Below are 26,665 nucleotides of genomic sequence, written 5' to 3'. Positions count from 1 at the left end.
CCGTCCCACATTCCTCCGACTGATGGACCTTTCCAGGTGATACAAATTGATTTCATCCAATTACCACCCTGCAGGAACCTTAAGTATGTACTTGTGTGCACAGACGTATTTTCTAACTGGGTTGAGGCCTACCCAGCGGCCACTAATAGTGCTGCGTTTACTGCCAAGAAAATAGTTCAGGAATTTGTATGCAGGTATGGTATCCCTAGAATCATTGAGAGTGATAGGGGTACCCATTTCACAGGTGATGTTTTTCAAAATATGTGTAAGCTGATGGGTATTAATAGCCGACTTCACACCCCCTACCGACCGCAAGCCAGTGCCAAGGTAGAGAGGATGAACGTGACTATTAAAAATAAGCTAAGTAAAATCATGGCAGAGACTGGACTAGGATGGCCAGAAGCGTTACCTTTGGTCCTACATAGCATAAGGACCACCACTAGGTTTCCTCTGAATCTGTCCCCATTTGAAATACTATTCGGCAGACAACTTCATTTGATTATAAGTCCCCAGGAAGACTTGAAGGGTAACAACGAGGTAACTGTAAAGTATCTTATATCAATGAGTAGGCAGTTAAAGCAACAGCAGCAGAAATTGAAATTGTTGTCTAATGATATGCCTGAAACTAACTGTCATGATGTTGAACCAGGAGAATATGTAATGATCAGAAATTTCTTGCGTTCAGGTTGTTTGACTTATCGGTGGGAAGGTCCATACCAGGTGCTGCTGACGAGTACTACATCTTTGAAGGTGGCCGAGAGAGATACCTGGGTCCATTCCACTCACTGCAAAAAGGTCAATCAACCAGTGGAGAAACAAGGCGGAGACAAGGCTGATAGTGTGGACCTGTCGTTCGCAAACTTGTTTCCGGGAGGATTGAAAAGGTCGTAGTGAGATACCTGAACCGAGTGAAATTTTGCAGGACTTGTTGTTAAAATGGACAGGCCTGCTGTGTTCCTTCTCATTTTCTCTTTTAGAGTGTTCACCATCCTGGTCAGTTCGGGAATATCCAGTGTCTGTGATGGGGGACTGATTGAGGAAACAGGAGCTGATGGCAGTGCTGATGGAGTGGAGAAAGGAGGAGTGCAATGCCAATCAGGGGAGTGTCTGACCAATCTTAGTACTGTTATTGTTAAGAGAGCTGTCATTCCGGATACTCGGGGAAGGTGTGGAGGTTTATCATCTGAAGATTCCTGTATTTGTGAGTTTTGTGGGTCCCTAGTTGATGAGAACTATATCCAACGGTGCCAACCTAAATATAACCCGTACTGGGGAGGGTATCCTTTAGAGGATTATCACAGCATGGTAGGCAAAGTGTTAAATCAAACTGATTGCTGGGTGTGTTCACATGTGCCACAGGGACAGCATAATGTAGGGTTGGAGCCATTTCTGCTGAATACCACGGAAATTTTAGATTTACAAAAAGGGAAAACTTTGGATGGAAAATTCCTCTCATCCAAACCACCTCATTTCAAACTCTATCAATTCCAAGTAGATAGATCACTTTTGTGTTTAAACATAACCAACCCCAATAAACCTGGAGGTTGGGAAGTGACGGGGAATAACCAGACGATGACCTTCTCACAAAGAGCTGATAATAAGTCCATAAACTATGATCTGTTACACTCATTTAAATCAAGTGGGAAACATTTTAGGTACCGGTATACATTGAGTTCCACCAAAAAAATGATTGGTAAAGTACCAGATGGTTATTGTGCTAAAATAATACAACCCGAAACTTGCATATACCAAATGGAAGAGCCTGAGATAGGATTGTTTGCAAGAGAAATGTGTTTAATGATAATGATGCATAATATTCCTTATGTTCTCCCTGATAATGTGGAAGAAAAGCGTATAAATGGCTCTCCCCGAGTTCCGAAGGTTTGTGTTATCTGGGAAGAGTAGTCCCAGAAGTTATGACCCTCACACATGTTAAAATGTTGGGAATACATAAAAACACACCGTCACCATATCTTCACACGCAATATGAACACAGAGGCAAGAGAAATATGATACCTGGTGATATGCATAAAGCCGCTCAGTTAATCAGTGAGACAACTGGCTTCCAAGTTTTAGTCACTCTGGATCCCACCAGAATTGCTAGGGGTACATTAAATTTTAGATATATCCAGGAACTTGCTAAATTAATAGATAATATCACCGAGATGTACGATGACACATTCTGGTACATGGGGAGAGAATTGCAAGCGTACAAGAAAGAACTAGTGCAACACAGGCTAGTGTTGAATTATTTAACCGCTGTTACTGGAGGGTATTGCGTAACATTAGCCACCCAATTTGGAGTAAAATGTTGCACTTATGTCACCAATGATACCAGCGACCCTAAGGAGGTGATAGACCAGAAGATGAATGAGATTCTGCAGCTAAAGTGGGAATTTCATAAGAACCATAACACATCAGTGGCTGAAGCAGGGGAAAAGATAGAAGGATGGGTGTCATGGCTGAACCCAGTTAAATGGTTCTCGGGTCTAGGGGAATGGGTCCAGGAAGTGATCGCCAGCATAGGCAAATTCTTGATCCTTATACTGATTGTCATCATAATAATTGGCATATGCGTCCGGTGTGTTCCTATTGTGTTGAAGTGTGGAAAATGTAAAAATAGAGTAAAACGAAAGAATGAAATTATGATGGTGGTCAGAAATGATATGTATTCCGAGGTAGATACAGAACTGCATTACAACCCTGAGCTAGGATGTACCATCATTTAAATGTATAATATTTAGACATGCATAGAAGATATTATTGAAATGTTATTTATAGAACACCTCAGATAATGTAAAGTCTCAAATTCCCCTTCAATACTGCTGTTATAAGACTGGTGCATTCCCACACCTGTCACATGATCTCCCAAGATCCGTGGTGTGCGTATAATAGTAGTTTTATGTCCCCACCCAGAGACACATTATTGATAGATTAAGGAACACCTTGTGCCATCCCAGAATAACACAAAATAATATGTAAATGTAAGCCTAAAATAAATTTATATAACAGATTGTGATAGCATGTTGTTTGCTATCAAAGGGTGGACTGTCAAAGCTGAATAATTGAGTAAAACAAGTTCAGTTTAAAATTCAATCACAGCGACGCCATCTTGCGACTGGCCGCAAGACTCCATATTAGAAATACGATCGCAAGACGCCATTTTGCGAATGGCCGCCTAAGCGCCATTTTAGATAAACTCACATTTTAGTACATGTGGCGATAATACCATTAGCATCATGCGAAGGCATCTGTGACCATTATCATATGAAGCAAGTGGCCAGGTGACAACTGGCTTGGGTAGATAAGTTTCCTGCATAGTGTTTGTTCACTACGGGTGGTCTGGCTAGAATAAATAAGCAAGCTTCCTGCAATGACACAGGAAAGGTGGGAGGGCCTGCTGACAGGAGATGTAGAACTATCTGGCCCAGCATGCTAAAATGTTAGAGACAAGGCACTTATCCTCACACACACATTAAATATGTCTTTATATCAAACCCCGAATACTCACACATTTCATATTCACACATAAGGTTCCATAAGCATCAAAATGTATGATTCAAGTTGGTTAAGTTAGTTTAAATGCTAAGAAATAAAGGTTTTTGATAACTAAGGTATTATACATGATAAGCAAGATGTGTTTGGTCTCGTTCTGATGCATACGCTTTTTACAGCATCCTGGTGTTACCGGTGGAGAGATCGCATCATGCTAACTCAAGTTACGGATCGCAGAACTTACAAGCAACAAAATGTTTAGCTGATGAAATGTTACAGGAGGTGTTACCAGAAAGATTCCGGCTGTTAGAGGCAGGGAAAGTCTATTTGAAACAACCTGTTAAATGTGCCGTAACATATGCTTCTCCTCTGGGAACCAATGATATCAGCAGGAAATTTCCCCTTTGTCCTGCTTTAGCCTGGGGGGGAATAAATACATGTGCCCATATACTGGTTTAGGACTCCATGCTGAAGGTTGTATGTACTAGGGGTCTCTAGTCTGAGGTCTATCTCTGGGTCCGGAGGCGCAGCATATGTATACTGTACTTGTATTATTTCCTTTTTACGCCTAAATTATGTATGTATAGATTGCGTGTAACTGACTGTACTTTTACCTGAATAATACTTGTGCGTTGGAACCACAGACTCCACTCCTGTCTTTATTTGCGGTCATACTGCGTACGCAATTAGCGTTGTGTTTAGAGGTTTATAGGACGGTTTTCAGAAGGTATAGGCAGGGGTATATAGAGGTTCATTTCTAATATTGTTAGATTTCAACAGATTGACCACCCTGGAATCCTGGCAAAGCTAATGAAGGGCTTCATCCACAAGTCCCTCATGCCGAGCGGAATCGCTCAGTCTTAGCTCCTCCTTCACTTTCTCCAGCTGTTTCTGCAAAAGCCTGATGAGGGGAATGACGTGACTCAAGCTGGCAGTGTCTGAACTGACTTCACGTGTGGCAAGTTCGAAGGGCTGGAGAACCTTGCACAACATGGAAATCATTCTCCACTGTGCTTGAGTCAGCAGCATACCCCCTCCTTTGCCTATGTCATAGGTGGATGTGTAGGCTTGAATGGCCTTTTGCTGCTTCTCCATTCACTGAAGCATATAGAGGGTTGAGTTCCACCGCGTCACAACCACTTGCTCAGGTGATGGCGGGGCAGGTTCAAGAGTGTTTGCTGGCACTCCAGTCTTCGGCACGCAGTCGCTGAATGGCGAAAGTGGCCAGAAATTTTTTGGCCCACCCAAATCGTCTCCTGCACGCCCCTGTCGCTTTTTAGAAAATTCTGCACCACCAAATTTATTGTGTAAGCAAAACATGGGACGTGCTGGAATTTGCCCAGATGTAATGCCCACACAATATTGGTGGCATTGTCAGATATCACAAATCCCCAGGAGAGTCTAAGTGGGGTAAGCCACTGGGCGATGATTTCCCTCAGTTTCTCTAAGAGGTTGTCGGCGGTGTGCCTCTTACTGAAACCGGTGATACACAGCGTAGCCTGCCTTGGAACGAGCTGGCGTTTCTGAGATGCTGCTACTGGTGACGCTGCTGTTGTTGCTGCATAAGGTGATACATCTACCCAGTGGGCTGTCACAGTCATATAGTCCTTAGTCTGTTTAGTAAAAGTAGTGGTGTTCCTACTTCCTCTCTGGGATGATGAACGACTCCCAGCAGCAACAGCAGCAGCGGCAGCAGTAGGCGTAGCAATGCAGGATCCTCCAGAGGAATCCCGGATAGGAGAGTCAGTCATGCCAGTGACATGGCCTGCAGGACTACTTCCGATCCTGACTAAGGAGGAAATTGATGAGGAGGGAGTTGACGGTGTGGTTTGCAGGCGCTTGGATACAACAGGACGAAGGGATTTAGGTGTCCATGGACTGCTTACGGTCTTAGCCAAAGTTTCTGAACTTGACAGTAACTTTTTATGAACACGGTGCAGGTGACGTATAAGGGAAGATGTTCCTAGGTGGTTAATGTCCCTACCCCTACTTATTTCACCTTTACATATGGTACATATGGCAAGACAGTTGTTGTCCAGATTTGGATAGAAATATTGCCAGATCAAAGAGGTGGAATGTTTGGTCTTCTGCCCAGGCATGACTGTGATGGGCTTTTTCATCCCACGGACAACAACTGTCTCCCCCGGAGCCTGATTTAAACTAACCACATCACCATTAGAATTCTCCTCGCCAACTTCCTCCTCAGCGCCAGCTACACCAGTATCATCATCCTGTTGTACTTCAACAGTGACATCTTCAATTTGCATATCAGCAAGTGGACTGTGGGTGCTCCTTTCAGCACTTGCAGAGGGCGTGCAAATGGTGGATAGAGCCACCTCTTCCCGTCCAGTGCTGGGAAGGTCAGGCATCGCAAGCGTCACCACACTTGGAATCTCCTTGGGGATTTGTGATATCTTCTTAGAATGCACAGTTCTTTGCTGTGCTTTTGCCAGCTTAACTCATTTGATTTTTTTAGTGGGATGAGGGCTTCCATCATCATGTGAAGCTGAACCACTAGTCATGAACATAAGGAAAGACCTTAGCTGTTCCTTGCCACTCCGTGTCGTAAATGGCATATTGGTAAGTTTCCGTTTCTCCTCAGATGATTTAAATGTTTTTTTAAGGTCATTTTCCTGAACTTTGTCATTTGGTATTGTATATTCCCTCTGCTATGACATTGGGCATCGGCCTTGGCAGACGACGTTGATGACATGTTATTGTCTATGTCATGATTTGTGGCATCAGCTTCAGCACTAGGAGGAAGTGGTTCTTGATCTTTCCCTATTTTATTTTTATTGGAGAAAGTTTGGTCCTCCATTTATGTTATATTGATATATACGTGCGTCTAAGGCGCACACAAACACAGAAAATAATTTTTTGTTTTTGTTGGAGACTAGTGCACTTTGTGGGTTACACCACCCTTTAAGAAATGAGCCAGCCGGCTCTTTACTTATGGGACACAGGCGCACACTTGCCGCTGCTCCTTTGTTGATGCACATGCAGCTACAGTGCACACAATTCACAAAGACAGAAAAAAAGAATTTTTTATTTTTTGTGGAGCGCACTTTGAGGGTTACACCACCCTTTAACAGACAGATGCACACTTGGCGCTGCTGCTTTGAGGATGCACGTACAGTGCAGACAATTTACCAACACAGAAGAAAATGTTTTTTTTTGTTGGAGTGCACTTTGGGGGTTACACAACCCTTTAACAGACAGACACACACTTGGCGCTAGTGCTTTGAGGATGCACGTACAGTGCAGACAATTCACCAACACAGAAGAAAATGTTTTTTTTTGTTGGAGTGCACTTTGGAGGTTACACCACCCTTAGACAGATGCACGCTTGGCGCTGCTGCTTTGAGGATGCACGTACAGTGCAGACAATTCACAAACACAGAAGAAAATGTTTTTTTTGTTGGAGTGCACTTTGGGGGTTACACCACCCTTTAACAAATGAGCCAGCCGGCCGTTTACTTATGACACAGATGCACGCTTGACGCTACTTTGTTGATGCACGTGCGGCTACTGTGCACACAATCCACAAACATAGAAATTATTTTTTTATTTTGTTTGGAGTGCACTTTGGGGGTTACAGCACCCTTTAACAGACAAGCCAGCCGGCCCTTGATTTATGACACAGGCGCATGCTTGGCGCTACTTTGTTGATGAACGTGCAGCTACTGCGCACACAATTCACAAACACAGAAAAAAAATATTTTTTTTGGAGTGCACTTTGGGGGAGCACCCCCAATGCACAGATCACCCCCTGGACAACACTACAGTACCCTTGTAGGACTACAGCTTTTATGGAACACTGCACAACACAGTCCAGCCAGCCCCTATAGACTTTGGAGTGGACACAGCCACTATGGACAACTGACTGCACAACACAGCCCAGCCAGCCCCTATGACAGCAGCACAACACAGCCCAGCCAGCCCCTATGGACAACAGCAGCACAACACAGCCAAGCCAGCCCTAGCTCCCACCCTCCCTCTTCACTGTCCACAGCCGGAGTGAGAAATGGCGCCGACGCGGGGACCATTTATAGAATCCAAAACCCAAGAGATCCAGAAGGCGGGATGATGAAGTTTTGCCTCGATTTCAGATCCGAGTCAGGCGGGAAAAGTCGAGCCTGACTTGGATACGACTCGGATCGGGGGGGCTCGGGGGGGGTTCAGATTTCAGGAATCCGAACCCGCTCACCCCTAATATATACTGTATAATGCACACACATAATGTAAACAAACTGTTCACTAAGACATTTAGGGGTCCATTCATTATGGTAAGTATTGGCAATTGGGTATCCAACAGCAGCTGTGGATACAAAGCCACCAGAGCATTTCAACATTGCTCCAGTGCAGAGACAGCCAAACCAATAATCAGCTGTCACCACAATATTCTTTACTGCTGCTACACGCAGCATGGAAAATTAGCACTGCTGAGTCTGACTCGGAAGTGCTACTGCACATACGTGAACATCAGTTCAAGTATGCGCGACCTCCAGTGGAACCCCGGAATCCTTCCCATAGAAAGGAGCTACAGTTTGGGGTTGGTGTAAATTTCTGGGATCAAACTCAGTCAAACATATTATTTTCGGACCTTGATGAATTTAGGTCCCCATACTAGCGTATAGGGACAGCAGGTCACATTGGGGCTTAAAGGTAAGCCGGAGAAATCTGTGATATCTCCTGCGTTACCTTTATAATGAATAGCCCTGACACTTAATTTACACAAAATTAGGTGAAAATTTTAAATTCCACCTGCTTTTGTAGAAATTAAGTGATGATGAATAGACCCCTTAAACAGTTTCATATTAGTTGATGCTCTTTCCCACCTATGATCACATCCCAAATTGAACTGTTGCCAGCAGCAAAACATACAGATGGTGACCCCTGATGGTGGACTGATTGATGAAAGCGTGTAACTGCTGAGTACCCTTCTGTGGATTTGTAGCTTCAGACAATCATTTCCTGTGCAAAGCAGGATACCTGAATAGTAGGTGACTGACTAGTACTGCATTTTGGATGTTATTAGTTCTCCCCAGTAACTTCAACAATCGCTTTATGAATATCCTAGAATGAATTTAAACAGACATCTGCAGTGAGTTAGTTTGTTGTTATCAATGTATCTTAGATACTACTAAATGTAAATCAAATGATAATTAAACTGTATTCCTTGGTACTGTGGGTCTGATTCAGAAATGGATGGTTTTGCACAGCTGCAAGGAAGTGGCTGTGCATTACTGTCCAACTAAATACAAATGCAGCCGGAGGCGTCTGTAGGAAATAGACATCTCCTGCATGCATCTGCGATCTGAGTGCAGCGTCTGTAGACACTACCTTCTATCGCCATTGCAACCATCATCTGCATTTGTATAGGCACACACCTCAAACAAGCACAGAAGTCGTGCTACAAGCCCATGACACTCCTATGAGCCGGATCAGTTCCATGCATCCACACGGTAGGTAACTGCCCTGTGTCATGGAATGAGAGAAGCCGCCACACATGGATCAACCCATTCACTCTTGTATTTTCTGTGAAGCTGCGTATGCATAGTGCGGTGCATGTGCAGTCTGAGATTGCCGTCTTCTACACATGCGCAGTCTGCTAAATATCACCGAATGCATTCGCTTTTGGAGTTGTGTCAAAGGGGCCTATTCATGATGTTAATTATCGGGGTCCGAATGGACCCCAATAATTAACACCCTAATTCGCCACGGCCACCAGAGCAATTCATCATTGCTCCGATGCAGTGGCAGCTGATGTGAAATCAGCTGCCCCTGCGAGCGGCTTCACTGCTCCTTTTCGGAGCAGTGAATCTTTTCACTGCTCCTTTCGGAGCAGTGACGGCGGTGCACATGCGTGACCTACAGGTCACGCATGTGCACAGGAGCGCCGACGTCCAGCGGAAGGAGCCGGACAGGGGCAGAGGGATCCGAAAGGATCCCTTCTCGCAAGCTGGACCCTCTACCCATAGGGAAGAGCGGGCGGCGAAGAACAAGTGGGGGTATTCGCCATCTGAAGATGGCCAATGCTCCAGCAGTAAAGCTCCGAAAATATAATATTTTCGGAGCTTGATGAATTTTGTCCCCATACTAGTGTATGGGGACAGCGGGCCATTCTGAAAACAGAAGGTAAGTAGGAGATATCTGTGCTATCTCCTGCTTCACCTTCTTAATGAATGGCCCGAATACTTAATTTTAACAATTGCAGGTGAAAATGTGCGTTTTCGCCTGCTTTTATCAAAATTAAGTGATGATGAATAGGTCCCCAACTCAGAATCAGTCTCACAGTTTATTGTAGTCTGTTAATTTACTCCAGCAAAGCAACCAAGCTTTTCCAAGAACATTACTAAAATGAATATACCGCATTCACAGAAATAAGGTTATCTATACAGAATAATTAACTTCTATAAATGTACTGTAGGTAATTACACTAGTATAGTACTTCCTTTTTTAACCACTTACCTGGCACGGTCGCAGTCAGCTGGGCTACGGAGACAGGGGAGTGCATCTTTTATTTCCAATAAAATATTTTAATACATTTTTTAAAATATACATATTATATATATTTTTAACTTACTACAATTTTATAAAAATAGCCAATTTTTTTAAACATTTGTTTAAAAACAATTGTCAGCTAAGTGGTTAAAAGTTAAAACAAATTAGGAAAATAGCAGGTGCTGGGGGGCACAAGAGATCCTTAAGCTCTTGGGGGCACCAGAACACTGACATTGGTGGTTTTAACCTCTTTGGTGCTGAGGGATTTTTCGATAGTGATGGGAACCCTGTGCCATGGCATTCTTTGTAGGAGAATTGAGGTCATTAACATTTAGAGACAGTAATGTAAATTTCATAGGGGCCTAAAAGTTGTGTAGTGAAGCAGCATAAGGGGGTCAGCAACATCTATGGATGCGGGCAGGGGTGAAAGGAAAGGAAGGTAGAAGGGGGATAAGGGACTAATAATAGAGATACAGGGGAAAACGACCCGTATCTGAAAAGGGAAAAAGGACACAGTGAAAGAGGAGATGCAAGATACGCCATCTCTTTGGTGGAGGACGTGGCATGAGCATATCGCATCAATATGTGAGGGAAGACAAAAGGGTCAAAAGGGGGAAGGTTAGAGATCCCAAGTGGGAGCCAGTGGAAGGAAAGGATACGAACAGAGTAAAAAAGATAAAACATTAATAATACAATTGCTGTAAGTATAACTTAAACCATCACAATAATTAAGTACTGTATATTTCAAAGTATAATTGCAATACAGAGTGCTGGAAAGCAGGACCGCAATCAGGGCAGGACTGCCGGTACTGGAGTCCCGGATCGAGACACTCAGGGGGCCTGTCCGGCGCCTGCTACAATGGCGGATCCAGGGGGGCGATCGAGGCAATCACTCCCCCTAACACACAGCTAGTACTACTGTACTGATGCTGCAGCTCGTGCAGGTGAGTGAGCTATGCCTACTTTAAGTCAGTCCAAGACACACGGCTGGAGTAGATGGACGAGCCCTACCAGTAGGTAGTAAGGATACTAAATTTAAACCTCTATACGCTCCTGCCTATACCTTCTAAAACCTGCCTATACCTTCTAAAATTGACACTATTTGCGTACGCAGTCATACAGTAAAATAAAAGCCTTCAGACCTTGAAAATGTGTTTCCAAAGCACAAAGTATATTATTCAACATAAAAACAGTAGGTTACACGATGTTATCTAAAGACAATTTAGCACAAAGAAATTATACAGACCCAAGGTACAGTTATACATACGCACGCGCACTGGGACCAGTTACCGGCATCCATAAGAAACCTCCATCAACAACATCAGCATGAAGACTCCAGATTGGCATCTGTAAGCACATTTATACCCTTACAGGGATAAGCAATACAATAGAAAAGTTTGGCATGGTCTCATTGGTTCCCAGTGCGGGTGCATCTGTTTCAGGATATTTAACAGGTTGATTCAAATGGACACAGGTTAGCCTCCGACAGCCTATTGTCTCCTCTATTCCCCCTGCATGCAAATCTAAGCTGTTAATTTTACAAAGTACATTTTAGTGTTTTAACTCTCTACTGTTCATAAGTTGAGAATGCAGGTTGCAATATTCTCACCGATGATACCGGAAAGCTGTTGAGAAAGAGTCGATCAGTACAACACCAAACACTGTTTGCTTATCATGTACTAAACCTTAGATACCAAATAATCTTTAATTTCACAACATTTGCAATAAATGAATAAACCCTGGCTATTACACTTTGAAGCTATGGAACCTTTACGTGAGTGTGCAGTGTGTAAGTATTATGGAAAAAGACGCTAGTTAACTTGTGGCAGATGCGATGCATGAAGGTAATAAACAGAGATCACATGCAGGATATCATGCATTCGCTAATGTGCGTTATGTTAACAGCGTAACTGTGCGTAATGTGCAGTGTTTATGCATGTGAGTCTATTTATGATGGATTTAATATATATATATATATATATACACATATATATATCATCCCTTACTAACATTTGTAAACTGCAGTGCAATGTGTTATGGGCAGTAAGCTTCACTCTCGAACAGGGTGGAGACCCCCCGCCGATTGCTGGTGCCATCCTGTCTAACAGTGAGTTTAAAAGTTTTCTTCTGCCTAATTAGGATACCTGTGTCAGTTATTTTGAAGCAGATTTCTTACCATTGTTCATTCAGTCAAATTCAAGTGTCTGGGCCATATTACAATTGCCACAGCTACACCTGTCCACATGTGGGGTCTCTCCATTTACATGCAAAAACACCCACAGTTCCTGGTGTATTGTCTTTTCTAATTACTTTTCTCAGGAAGCTGTTTTTCTAGTTGTTTTGGTATTTTTCTATGCAAGGTTGTCCCCAGAATGGGCTTGTCATGGCTTCTAAAAGGATTACCAAAAACATTGCCATCTGTACTTAGCTCGTGAGTTGTAACTTAAAATGGCGCTGGACAGCCATTCGCAAAATGGCGTCATGCAGATTCTTATTTTTAAGATGGAGTCTGGTTGCCATTCGCAAAATGGCGTCACCCCAAGCTAATGTTTCACTGATTCTGTCTCAGCCACTAAACCAGCTTCGACAGTCCACCCTTTGATAGCAAACAACATGCTATCATACTCTGCTTTTAAAATTAATTTTAGGCTTGCATATGGGGTATTATTTTAACGTTATTTTTATGGGATGGCATGGTTTCAATCCATCTATAATGGGTCTCCAGGAGGGAACATAAAACTACCATTATACGCACACCACGGATCTTGGGAGATCATGGGAAAGATGTGGGGATGCATCCATCCTATAAAGGCAGTCTTGAGGTGTTTTTTTTTTTAAATAACATTTTAATAATACATTTTGTGCATGTCTAAATATAATACATTATATGATGGTATTACCTAGTTCAGGGTTGTAATGCAGTTCTATATTTACCTCAGTATTCATATTGTCATTACTGACCACCATCATAATTTCGTTCTTTCATTTTACTTTATCTTTACATTTTCCACATTTCAACACAGTAGGAACACACCGGACACATATGCCAATTACTATGATGACAACTAGTATAAGAATCAGGAGTTTACCTATGCTTGCAATCATATCCTGGACACATTTCACTAGGCCTGAGAACCATTTCACGGGGTTCAACCATGAAATCCATTCCTCTCCCTTCTCCTCTACTTCAGCCATTGAAGCATTATGGTTCTTTCGAAATTCCCATTTTAGCTGCAGAATTTCATCCATCTTCCGGTCTATCACCTCCTTGGGGTCGCTGGTGTTATTAGTAATATATGTGCAGCACTCCAAACTGGGTGGCCAATGTTACACAATACCCTCCAGTGACAGCTGTTAAATAATTTAGCATTAGTCTGTGTGGCACCAGTTCTTTCTTGTACACTTGCAATTCCCTACCTGTATACCTGAAGGTGTCATCATACATCTCGGTGATATTATCTATCAATTTAGCAAAATCTTGGATATATCTAAAATTTAGTGTACCCCGAGCGATCCTGGTGGGAAAGCCAGTTGTCTCATTAATTAACTAAGTGGCTTTATGTACGTCACCAGGTATCCTATTTCTTTTGTCTCTGTGTTCATACTGTGTGTGAAGATATGGTGATGGTGTGTCTTTATGAATACCAAGCATTTCACCATGTGTAAGGGTCATAATTTCTGGAAATATTCTTCCCAAATAACATAACAATTACGGTCACTATCACTATATAAATCACTATCAGCTCCCCTCTCCGTCCTCTGTCCTCCATCACAGAAACTGGATATCCCCAAACAGATCATCACGATAGAAACTCTGGAAGAAAGAACTAGGATGATCACAGCAGACCCCTTCACTGCTGGAAGCACTGATCTACACATTTCTTTAGCTCAGGTATCTCACCGCACCTTTTAACACTCCTGGAACAGGCTCGCAATCGTCAGGTTCACGTTATCCGCCTCGACTCCGACCTGTATCTCCACCGGTTGGTTGACCTTTCTACAGTGAGAGGAATGGACCCAGCCACCTTCAGCAACACCCAATACGGACCTTCCCACCGATCTACCGGACAATCTGAGAGTAAGAAATTTAGCATCATAACAAATTCTCCAGGTTTGACATCATGACAATTTGCTTCTGGCATATCAGGTGACAACAATTTCAGTTTCTGCTGCTGCTGTTTTAACTGCTTACACATTGATATAAGATACTTTACAGTTACCTCGTTGTTACCTTTTGAATCTTTCTGCGGACTTATAATCAAATGATCTACCAAACAGTATTTCAAAGGGGGACAGATAAAAAAAAAGAGATGGTCTGGGGTGATCTTGATATTATTATTATCCACCAACTTACACATGTTTATTTTTAAAGACATCATCTGTGAAATGAGTATCCCTATACTCTAGGGATACCATATCTGCCTACAACCTTCTGTACAATTAAACCCTGTTATTAATATCTACTGCTCTAGGTAGTGTCTCAGCCCCTGGGTTTGGACAGTTTCCCAAGTACTTGACCTTAGCCTGCCATGGCTGCAATTTGTCCTTAGCAACCTTGTGTCCTGTGTGTGAGAGATGAAGCACAACAGTTTAGTATCATTTAACCATGGTATAAATGAAACAGGGCATAGCAATAAATTGTCCACATATAGTATCAGAGCACAGATCCATTGGCAGGTTGAAAAGATTGTAAACAGTCATATAAGGCCTGGGAGAAAATACTGGGGTTGTCTATGAACCCATGGGACACCCGTGTCCATGTGTAGTGTACACCTCCCCCTATGTGAAAGCAAAAAGATACTGACAGTCAGGGTGTTAGGACACAGGGAATAAAGCAGAACAGAGATTGGGTATCAGTTACATCAATTGCCATTACTGGTTTTTCCCTAGTACTTCCCGTCAACCTGTCTATCTGTAGACCACAGGTATGACCCGACTCCTAGCATTGGCTCCCACTCTCCAATAAAGCATTAACGGCCACAATTGGAGCTGGTGCCTGTTGGAGGTTTCCTGTATTCTGTGTATATCCCTTATGAGGGTATACAGGTACTGTCTGGTTTGGGAGTTCTACATTCTTCACTTTGCAGTACTTACTTAGGTGTCCCACTTGGTTGCAGTTAAAACATTTTTGTGAGCGGGGTGGATGAAAGGATTGTTGTGGGGGTTGAGCAGGAGGGAAAGGTGGTGGGTATGGGTAAGGATATTGAGGGAAAGGATATTGTGGAAGATATGGGGTTTGTGGGTAGTATGGGACCTGTGGCTGTGTTGGATAAGTGGGGTAGGCTGTGTTTGTAGTGTTGTGGGATTAGTGAGGACGTGTAACTGTTCAGGTGTTGGTGCAGGTGTAGATGCAGGTGCAGGTGTGTCTGTTGGCTGTGATGTTACCGTCATTCCTTCTAGAGCTTGAATACAGACAGCCATTAGTTTCTCGCTTTGGGTCTCTCTCTTTTTAGAGATGTTTTTGTCATGTTCAATGGCGGATTCTATGAGGGTATCTATTGTGACTCCCTTCCAGCCAGGCTGTGAGGTCTGAACCTGGGTCTTTAGGTCTTCTTTAAGACCATCCATGAGTACAGTGACAATCATTCCCCTGTGGTGAGTGCTATCTTTAATATCTTCTAACCCAGAGCACTGGGTGATAGCCTGCAGAGCCCGGTCACAATAATCTTCTGCAGATTCACTCTCTTTTTGTTTTATGGTGAAGATTTTGTTCCAGTTAACCACTACTGGAAAATATACACCCAATTGAGTTATAATACGGGAAATGTTACCTTGGTTTACTTCGTCTGTTAAGGGAACGTCACCATCCAATACACAATCCGTGATAAATTTTGTCACGTCGATATTGCGTGGTAGACAGGCCCTTAACACCACTCGCCAATCTTTATTGGTTGGCTCGTGAGAACTACCCAAATTTCTCAAAAATCTTTGACATTTGGCTAGTTCCTTTTTGGGATCGGGGAAATCATTCATTATGGAATTTAGCTCCGCTCTTGTCCAAGGACAATGCATTACTACTTCCCTTGTGGGCACTACTCCGTTCGCATCCGCATTCCCATTCGGAACAGTTATTGTCCGGATGGGATGCAGACCAGCCGCATTGCTACTTTTGACCTTATTACCTGGCTGGAGGTTTGAAATGGCAGACATGACAACAGACAAATACTCACAGTTACACACTCTTTTCCTGGGCAGAAAAATACACATTAACCCAGTTATTGGCAACAATTGATAAAAAAATCCCAATGGCTTTGTTTTAAAACATGTGGCAGCAAGACCGGAAATACGTATACGCTATTGTGCGACTAGTCACATACACAATAATGCGACTACTACACAACCGTATGACTCTAACCCTTAGCTGCATATGCAAAAATGCATCTCTGCTGCGTACGTAAAAATGCGACCTCCTTTTAGCATGCAATTCTATCAACAAAGGAAAACAAACTTTTTCCTTTCTTGTCCCTGGATTCTAGAAAGCGTACCTTGACTCACACGATAACGGGTAGCGATTTCTCAGCATCAAGTGGTTGCAGGTAAACTGCATGTGGCCACACTCCACCCTTTGGTGAGAGATCGATAATCGTATGTTTATGGTGTGAATAGGTAAGTGACCTCACTCAACGAGCCCCCATCTAAGGATACTGAATTTAAACCTTTATACGCTCCTGCCTATACCTTCTAAAACCTGCCTATACCTTCTAAAATTGACACTATTTGCGTATGCAGTCAAATAAAAGCCTTCAGACCTTGAAAATGTGTTTCCAAAGCACAAAGTATATTATTCAACATAAAAACAGTAGGTTACACGCTGTGATCTAAAGACAATTAGCACAAAGAAATTATACAGACCCAAGGTACAGTTATACATACGCATGTGCACTGGGACCAGTTACCGGCATCCATAAGAAACCTCCATCAACAGCATCAGCATGAAGACTCCAGATTGGAGTCTGTAAGCACATTTATACCCTTACAGGGATAAGCAATACCATAGAAAAATTTGGAATGGTCTCATTGGTTCCCAGTGCGGGTGCATCTGTTTCAGGATATTTAACAGGTTGATTCAAATGGACACAGGTTAGCCTCCGACAGCCTATTGTCTCCTCTATTCCCCCTGCATGCAAATCTAAGCTGTTAATTTTACAAAGTACATTTTAGTGTTTTAACTCTCTACTGTTCATAAGTTGAGAATGCAGGTTGCGATCTTCTCACCGATGATACCGGAAAGCTGTTGAGAAAGAGTCGATCAGTACAACACCAAACACTGTTTGCTTATCATGTACTAAACCTTAGATACCAAATAATCTTTAATTTCACAACATTAGCAATAAATTAATAAACCCTGGATGTTACACTTTGAAGCTATGGAACCTTTTACGTGAGTGTGCAGTGTGTAAGTATTATGGGTTTGGGAAAAGATGCTAGTTAACTTGTGGCAGATGCGTACGCGTTCACATGCAGGATATCATGCATTCGCTAATGTGCATTATGTTAACAGCACAACTGTGCGTAATGTGCGGTGTTTATGCATGTGAGTCTATTTATGATGGATTTAATATATATATATATATATATATATATATACACATATATATATATATATCATCCCTTACTAACATTTGTAAACTGCAGTGCAATGTGTTATGGGCAGTGAGCTTCACTCTCGAACAGGGTGGAGACCCCCCGCCGATTGCTGGTGCCATCCTGTCTGACAGTGAGTTTAAAAGTTTTCTTCTGCCTAATTAGGATACCTGTGTCAGTTCTTTTGAAGCAGATTTCTTACCATTGTTCATTCAGTCAAATTCAAGTGTCTGGGCCATATTACAATTGCCACAGCTACACCTGTCCACATGTGGGATCTCTCCATTTACATGCAAAAACACCCACAGTTCCTGGTGTATTGTCTTTTCTAATTACTTTTCTCAGGAAGCTGTTTTTCTAGTTGTTTTGGTATTTTTCTATGCAAGGTTGTCCCCAGAATGGGCTTGTCATGGCTTCTAAAAGGATTACCAAAAACATTGCCATCTGTACTTAGCTCGTGAGTTGTAACTTAAAATGGCGCTGGACAGCCATTCGCAAAATGGCGTCATGCAGATTCTTATTTTTAAGATGGAGTCTGGTTGCCATTCGCAAGATGGCGTCGCTTCAAGCTAATTTTACACTGATTCTGTCTCAGCCACTAAACCAGCTTCGACAGTAGGAACAAGTGGCGTCAGCACCCTCATTCTCACTCTCCCCGATTTGTCCTTCTGTTGCTGCCGTAGCGCCACTTCTGCACTCTGATGGAGGATGGCGTTCTCAATGTCTCCGGTCCTCAGGCAGGTTCTGGGGGTGAAGCAGGCAGCAGTGGTAGTCCTCATCCTGACTAGGTAATAACACGGCATGCGGCTTGTGTTAGAGACCTGTCATGTGTACTCAGTAGTCCAAGAACCAGAGTCAGTAATCAGACATGTGTATATATATATATATATATATATATATATGTGTGTGTGAATATCTATCTATATATATATATAGATATATATATATATATATATATATATATATATATATATATATATGGAAAATAACAAAAAACAAGGGCGCCTCCTAGTGCAATAACCGTGAAAACAACACCAAAATTGTGTGAGGAGGGCTAATAGTGCATACACCTGGTCAGATCTGTCAGATGAACGATTGAACGATGAACAGTTGAACGAGTTTACCAACAATTTGAACAATTGAATGATTTTTCAGACAGTAAAATGAATGAAATCATCAAAATTTGACTGCAAACACAGACGATGTCAGATATCGTTATCTGACATGCGGGAACACGCATCGTTCATCGTTGCAGGCCCTGCATGTCAGATTTTCTTTCAGATATGAACGATTTTTTAAATCTTTATCATTCATATCTGAAATCAAATATGACCGTGTGTATGCACCATAAGAGTGAACCCGTACCATTTGCATTATGACCGCTTATCTCATGTCCTTTGTGAAGATCCTCATAAGGTCTCTGACATCAGTAGTGTTTTTCACACTTTTAATGGGAATCAAAAAACATAAAAATAGACATACACAATGTAACACAGTTTCCAATTTCAGAGTTTCAATATTGCAAGTGAATGCCCGTACATTAGAGATAGTAAAACACAGCTTACCTATGAATCAGCATACAGCAAAGTACCCTTTTTATTGTATTATTATATATATATATATATATATATATATATGTATTTATATTTATATGCACATGTGTGTACCATTCTATGGGGCATATTGTTTGGGAAACAGTCGGGAAGCCGATGGACGTAATCCCGACTGCCGGCTTCCCAACTGGCTAATCCTGGCAAGGCACTAATGACAGGCATCGAAATTCCGACGCCTGTCATTAGACCTATGCCGGGAGCTCGACACTCGGCTTACCGATCGAAGGTAAGCCGGGCGCCGGGCGTGGAGGGGGGGTTAGGTTTAGGATTCCCGGGGTTAGGCACCCCCACTGGGAGGTTAGGTTTAGGCTAGGGGAAGGGGGGTTAGGGTTAGTGCCCCCCCAGGGGACTTAGGTTTAGGCTGCGGGGAAGGGGTGGTTAGGCTTAGGCACTTAGGGGGGGTTAGGGCTAGGCAATTGGTGGGGGAGGTTAGGGTTAGGCACCCCTATGGGAGGGTTAGGTTAGTTACTACTTACCTTAGGACGATCTGGATTTCCTCCTCTGTCGGGCTGCCGCTATCGGGGTAAATCATACTGATTCCTATTATTTAACAGTACTTTGATCAATAAAAAAGCCCCCATAACTTTCTAGGGCTTTGCTCTGATGGTCAACACCATCTTTAGTTTATAGGGTACATGTTGCAAAGTTTTTCAGGAAAGGGAACAGGAGGATCCCACTCCATGCACAATCCTATGGCTGCACACATGCAGTAAGAGTTCCCCGTGCCACTGTGACAGCCAGCTTAAGGCTATTCAGTGCAAGGGCTTCTTCTGACCACCTTGTGCTGTAGGGCTGAGGCCTGATCTTTGCTTCGTTTATTCCATGTCATCAGTTGCGCTAGAGCAGACTAGGTGTGGGTCATTGGGGCTCTCTCTATTTGGAATACAACCTACAACTTAAGAAAAAGTCTAAAGCCGCATATCCACTTCACGATATCGATATCCATGATGATATCCATATCGTGTAGTGTGCCCCCGGCCGTGGTGTGCTCAATGTCCTTAACGACATTGAGCACACACACTGAACGATATAAGTAACGATATTGTTCAGTGCCGGCACTCTCCCTTATCCCCGAACCTGCACAACCTGACTATATCTTCAGGCTGGACAACAGGTTCTGGCGATGAGGGACGTAGTCAATGACCAGCAGCAGCGCGCAGCGCTGGTTGTTGATAACATATCCACTTGCCGATATAATGAACGATAACGATATCGTTATCATTCGTTATATCGGCTAGTGGATACGCGGCTTTAGAGTGTTGAATGGGGGTGTAGGGCCCAAAAGCGTTATGACTGAAAATGGGAGGGGACAGGTCTGAAAGTAGGAATGAGTAAGGGGAGGAGTCAGGATTAATTTGTAAACCGCCCCCCCAAAAGAAAAGTCTAGGTCCGCCCCCGGGCCTGCTATGTACCGCCCGCCTGCTACTAACCCCTGGCCGAAAGTGGCAGACAATGACAGGCCTGGCTGCACCCGTTACTATACCCACGGCCTCGTCAATGCCACAGATGCACATTAGACACAGTGAGACTGGGCCCGGCAGCCGTCCTCCTGCTCCACCTCCCACCTCACTGCATTGGCCAATCGCCAGTGTGCCCACTGCCGTCGATAAAGTTTTTCTAATATCACTGAAGCCAGAGCCCCGCTGAATGACAGAGGAGCTGTGGCGGGCAAGTGGTGTGAGGACTGAGAAGCCACCCGGAGCATGGAGAGTGAGACAATTACAGAAGGATGGAGCGAGCGAGGTAAGGTAAGTTAAAGTGTGTGTGGAAGAAGCACCAGGCCCGCCAAGAGCTGCGGCGGGCCCGGGTAAAATGGGGTGTGGCCTAATTGTGGGATGCGTGGCCACGCCCCCTTAAAAAGTAAAGTTTTGGCCCTGAAGAGCGAATCTGTGAGCCTCAATTTCCCCAGAGCCATCGTCTGCGAGGGATACTGGTGCCTAACCAAATCCATACATGGGGGCACCTTATCCCGAGACAACGCCCGCTGTGAAGACAGACGGGGAGACTCCGATGTAATTAAAGAAGAAAGGTTCTCCATACTATCCTGCACCAGCAAGTAATTTTCTAGTAGCCGGACAGCAGAATACAGCAGAATACAAATTCTCAACTCATTGCAGCTGGATCCAGCGAGTAACTTTGCCAGGGAGAAGTGCAACAAACTTTTCAAGAGTGACCAACTCTATCAGCAGGGTGGAATTATGTAGGTCCGGCTGTAGCCAGTACGCTTCTGGATAGAGGCTAAACTTATCCGCTATGGCAGCCTTCACTTGGTCATATTTTTTTTGCATCTTCCAGGGAGAGGGCGGAGTATGCAGCTTGGGCCTCCCGAATTAGCAGAGGGGCAATCCGTATGGCCCAAGAATCTTTGGGCCAATCTTGCAAGGTAGCAACCCTTTCAAAAGTGGTAAAAAAGGCCTCCACATCATCTGAGGCCTGCATTTTGGAAAGTACTGAAGCAGTTACCATTGCTTGCTGCTGTTTAACCACTTAACTGACAAATTTGTTTTCCAAAAACCGCTTAGAAATTGTCGGGGATTTTTTATGATTGAATGAGGTGAAGAACATCTTGTTTAAAACGTTTCCAACACGATATTATAAAAAAAATAGTTTTTTAAACACCGTATACCATAAATATACCAATTTTTATGGTATTCTGTAGTGATGGCCATTGACAACTGTACCATCGATGGCCGAAGGGTTCAAGTATAGATATAAACCATTGATTGTTTGAGCCCGCATCCGCCGATGTTTCCTTGACATCGTTGGTGCATCAACGGTGCCCGTCAGTGATGGCAAAACCACCTGTCATAGACTATCGATGGTTTGCAAACCATCGATGGTCGGTGACCATCCCTAGTATACTGTATAGTATACCATCACTAATCGGAGGCACCGTATCGGGTCCTGATCGATTAAGGACCGCCATAGAGTGTGTGTATATTAGGGGTGAGCGGGTTCGGATTTCTGAAATCCGAACCCCCCCGAGCCCCCCCGATCCGAGTCCGATCCGAATCAGGCTCGACTTTTCCCGCCTGACTCGGATCTGAAATCGAGGCAAAACGTCATCATCCCGCCTTCCGAGTCTCGCGGGTTTTGGATCCTATATAAGGTACCCACGTCGGCGCCATTTTCTCACTCGGCTGTGGACAGTGAAGAGGGAGGGTGGGAGTTAGGGCTGTGTAGTGTAGTGTAGTGTAGTGCTGCTGTTGTCCACTACTTCAAAGTCCATAGGGGCTGGCTGTGTTGTGCTGTGCTGCTGTTGTTAATAGGGGCTGTGTCCACTACTTCAAAGTCCATAGGGGCTGGCTGGACTGTGTTGTGCAGTCAGTTCTCCATAGGGGCTGTGTCCACTCCAAAGTCCTGTGCAGTGTCCCAGTCCTAAAGGAATGCTGCAGTGTTGTCCAGGGGGTGCTCTGTCCATCAGGGGTGCTCCCCCCAAGTGCTAAAAAAATAATATATTTTCTGTGTTTGTGAATTGTGTGCGCAGTAGCCGCACGTGCATCAACAAAGTAGTGCCAAGCGTGCGCCTGTGTCATAAGTAAAGGGCCGGCTGGCTTGACCGTTAAGGGTGCTGTAACCCCCGAAAGTACACTCCAGTCCAAACCAAAAAAAAAATTATTTTCTGTGTTTGTGAATTGTGTGCGCAGTAGCCGCACGTGCATCAACAAAGTAGTGCCAAGCGTGCGCCTGTGTCATAAGTAAAGGGCCGGCTGGCTTGACCGTTAAGGGTGCTGTAACCCCCGAAAGTACACTCCAGTCCAAACCAAAAAAAAAATTATTTTCTGTGTTTGTGAATTGTGTGCGCAGTAGCCGCACGTGCATCAACAAAGTAGTGCCGAGCGTGCGCCTGTGTCATAAGTAAAGGGCCGGCTGGCTTGACCGTTAAGGGTGCTGTAACCCCCGAAAGTACACTCCAGTCCAAACCAAAAAAAAAATTATTTTCTGTGTTTGTGAATTGTGTGCGCAGTAGCCGCACGTGCATCAACAAAGTAGTGCCAAGCGTGCGCCTGTGTCATAAGTAAAGGGCCGGCTGGCTTGACCGTTAAGGGTGCTGTAACCCCCGAAAGTACACTCCAGTCCAAACCAAAAAAAAAATTATTTTCTGTGTTTGTGAATTGTGTGCGCAGTAGCCGCACGTGCATCAACAAAGTAGTGCCAAGCGTGCGCCTGTGTCATAAGTAAAGGGCCGGCTGGCTTGACCGTTAAGGGTGCTGTAACCCCCGAAAGTACACTCCAGTCCAAACCAAAAAAATAATTATTTTCTGTGTTTGTGAATTGTGTGCGCAGTAGCCGCACGTGCATCAACAAAGTAGTGCCAAGCGTGCACCTGTGTCATAAGTAAAGGGCCGGCTGGCTTGACCGTTAAGGGTGCTGTAACCCCCGAAAGTACACTCCAGTCCAAACCAAAAAAAAAATTATTTTCTGTGTTTGTGAATTGTGTGCGCAGTAGCCGCACGTGCATCAACAAAGTAGTGCCAAGCGTGCGCCTGTGTCATAAGTAAAGGGCCGGCTGGCTTGACCGTTAAGGGTGCTGTAACCCCCGAAAGTACACTCCAGTCCAAACCAAAAAAAAAATTATTTTCTGTGTTTGTGAATTGTGTGCGCAGTAGCCGCACGTGCATCAACAAAGTAGTGCCAAGCGTGCGCCTGTGTCATAAGTAAAGGGCCAGCTGGCTTGACCGTTAAGGGTGCTGTAACCCCCGAAAGTACACTCCAGTCCAAACCAAAAAAAAAATTATTTTCTGTGTTTGTGAATTGTGTGCGCAGTAGCCGCACGTGCATCAACAAAGTAGTGCCAAGCGTGCGCCTGTGTCATAAGTAAAGGGCCGGCTGGCTTGACCGTTAAGGGTGCTGTAACCCCCGAAAGTACACTCCAGTCCAAACCAAAAAAAAAATTATTTTCTGTGTTTGTGAATTGTGTGCGCAGTAGCCGCACGTGCATCAACAAAGTAGTGCCAAGCGTGCGCCTGTGTCATAAGTAAAGGGCCGGCTGGCTTGACCGTTAAGGGTGCTGTAACCCCCGAAAGTACACTCCAGTCCAAACCAAAAAAAAAATTATTTTCTGTGTTTGTGAATTGTGTGCGCAGTAGCCGCACGTGCATCAACAAAGTAGTGCCAAGCGTGCACCTGTGTCATAAGTAAAGGGCCGGCTGGCTTGACCGTTAAGGGTGCTGTAACCCCCGAAAGTACACTCCAGTCCAAACCAAAAAAAAAATTATTTTCTGTGTTTGTGAATTGTGTGCGCAGTAGCCGCACGTGCATCAACAAAGTAGTGCCAAGCGTGCGCCTGTGTCATAAGTAAAGGGCCGGCTGGCTTGACCGTTAAAGGGTGCTGTAACCCCCGAAAGTACACTCCAGTCCAAACCAAAAAAAAAATATTTTCTGTGTTTGTGAATTGTGTGCGCAGTAGCCGCACGTGCATCAACAAAGTAGTGCCAAGCGTGCACCTGTGTCATAAGTAAAGGGCCGGCTGGCTTGACCGTTAAGGGTGCTGTAACCCCCGAAAGTACACTCCAGTCCAAACCAAAAAAAAAATTATTTTCTGTGTTTGTGAATTGTGTGCACTGTGGCTGCACGTGCATCAACAAAGGAGCAGCGCCAAGCGTGCGCCTGTGTCCCATAAGTAAAGAGCCGGCTGGCTCATTTCTTAAAGGGTGGTGTAACCCACAAAGTGCACTACTCTCCAGCAAAAATAAAATTATATTTTCTGTGTTTGTGTGCGCTTTAGCCGCACGTATATATATCAATATAACATAAATGGAGGACCAAACTTTCTCCGATAAAAATAAAATAGGGAAAGATCAAGAACCACTTCCTCCTAGTGCTGTTGCTGCTGCTGGGAGTTGTTCATCATCCCAGAGAGGAAGTAGGAACATCACTACTTTTACTAAACAATTGACCCTCCAACAGTCCCTAGCGATGAGGATGAAGTACGACAGCAGTCATCCTGAAGCAAAACGTATAACTGAGGCCTTGACTGCTATGTTGGTGTTAGACGTGCGTCCGGTATCCGACATTAGTGCAGTGGGATTTAGACAATTGATGGAGGTAGTGTGTCCTCGGTTCCAAATCCCGTCTAGATTCCACCTGCATCCTCAAAGCAGCAGCGACAAGCATGCGTCTGTCTGTTAAAGGGTGGTGACACCCTCAAAGTGTGCTACACAAACAATTAAAATATTGTTCTTTTTTTTTCTGTCTTTGTGAATTGTGTGGGCTGTAGCCGCACCTGCATCCTTAAAGCAGCAGCGACAAGCGTGCGTCTGTCTGTTAAAGGGTGGTGACACCCTCAAAGTGTGCTACACAAACAATAAAAATATTCTTCTTTTTTCTGTCTATGTGAATTGTGTGGGCTGTAGCCGCACCTGCATCCTTAAAGCAGCAGCGACAAGCGTGCGTCTGTCTGTTAAAGGGTGGTGACACCCTCAAAGTGTTCTACACAAACAATTAAAATATTGTTCTTTTTTTTTCGGTCTTTGTGAAATGTGTGGGCTGTAGCCGCACCTGCATCCTTAAAGCAGCAGCGACAAGCGTGCGTCTGTCTGTTAAAGGGTGGTGTAACTCTCAAAGTGTTCCAAAAAATAAAAAACTATTTTTTTAATGTGTTTGTGACTTGTGTGCGATGTAGCCACACTTGCATCCTCAAAGCAGCAGCGACAAGCGTGCGTCTGTCTGTTAAAGGGTGGTGACACCCTCAAAGTGTGCTACACAAACAATTAAAATATTGTTCTTTTTTTTTCTGTCTATGTGAATTGTGTGGGCTGTAGCCGCACCTGCATCCTTAAAGCAGCAGCGACAAGCGTGCGTCTGTCTGTTAAAGGGTGGTGACACCTCAAAGTGTTCTACACAAACAATTAAAATATTCTTCTTCTTTTTTCTGTCTTTGTGAATTGTGTGGGCTGTAGCCGCACTTGCATCCTCAAAGCAGCAGCGACAAGCGTGCGTCTGTCTGTTAAAGGGTGGTGTAACCCTCAAAGTGTGCTCCACAAACAATAAAAATATTCTTTTTTTTTTCTGTCTTTGTGAATTGTGTGGGCTGTAGCCGCACTTGAATCCTCAAAGCAGCAGCGACAAGCGTGCGTCTGTCTGTTAAAGGATTACATCGGTGACAGCATCCAAGTAGGCATGTCAGACAGTCCGTACCTGTACTGGCAGGAAAAAGAAGCAATTTGGAGGTCCCTGTACAAACTGGCTCTATTTTACCTGAGTTGCCCCCCCTCCAGTGTGTACTCCGAAAGAGTGTTTAGTGCAGCCGGGAACCTTGTCAGCGAAAGGCGTAGGAGGTTGCTTCCACAAAATGTGGAGAAGATGATGTTCATAAAATGAATTATCAACTCTTCCAGGGAGACCAGCCTCCAGAACGTACAGAGGGACCTGTGGTTCCAGCAGGGACGAATTAATACTCTGTGAGGATGAGGATGTACACACTGAAGAGGGTGAGGAATCGGTGGATGAGGAGGATGAGGATGACA

Source organism: Taudactylus pleione, unplaced genomic scaffold (genome assembly GCF_031769625.1).
Source record: "Taudactylus pleione unplaced genomic scaffold, aTauple2 ptg000006l, whole genome shotgun sequence".
Taxonomy (NCBI): domain Eukaryota; kingdom Metazoa; phylum Chordata; class Amphibia; order Anura; family Myobatrachidae; genus Taudactylus; species Taudactylus pleione.
The sequence above is the reverse complement of the archived record's forward strand: the minus strand, read 5'-3'. Positions refer to the sequence as shown.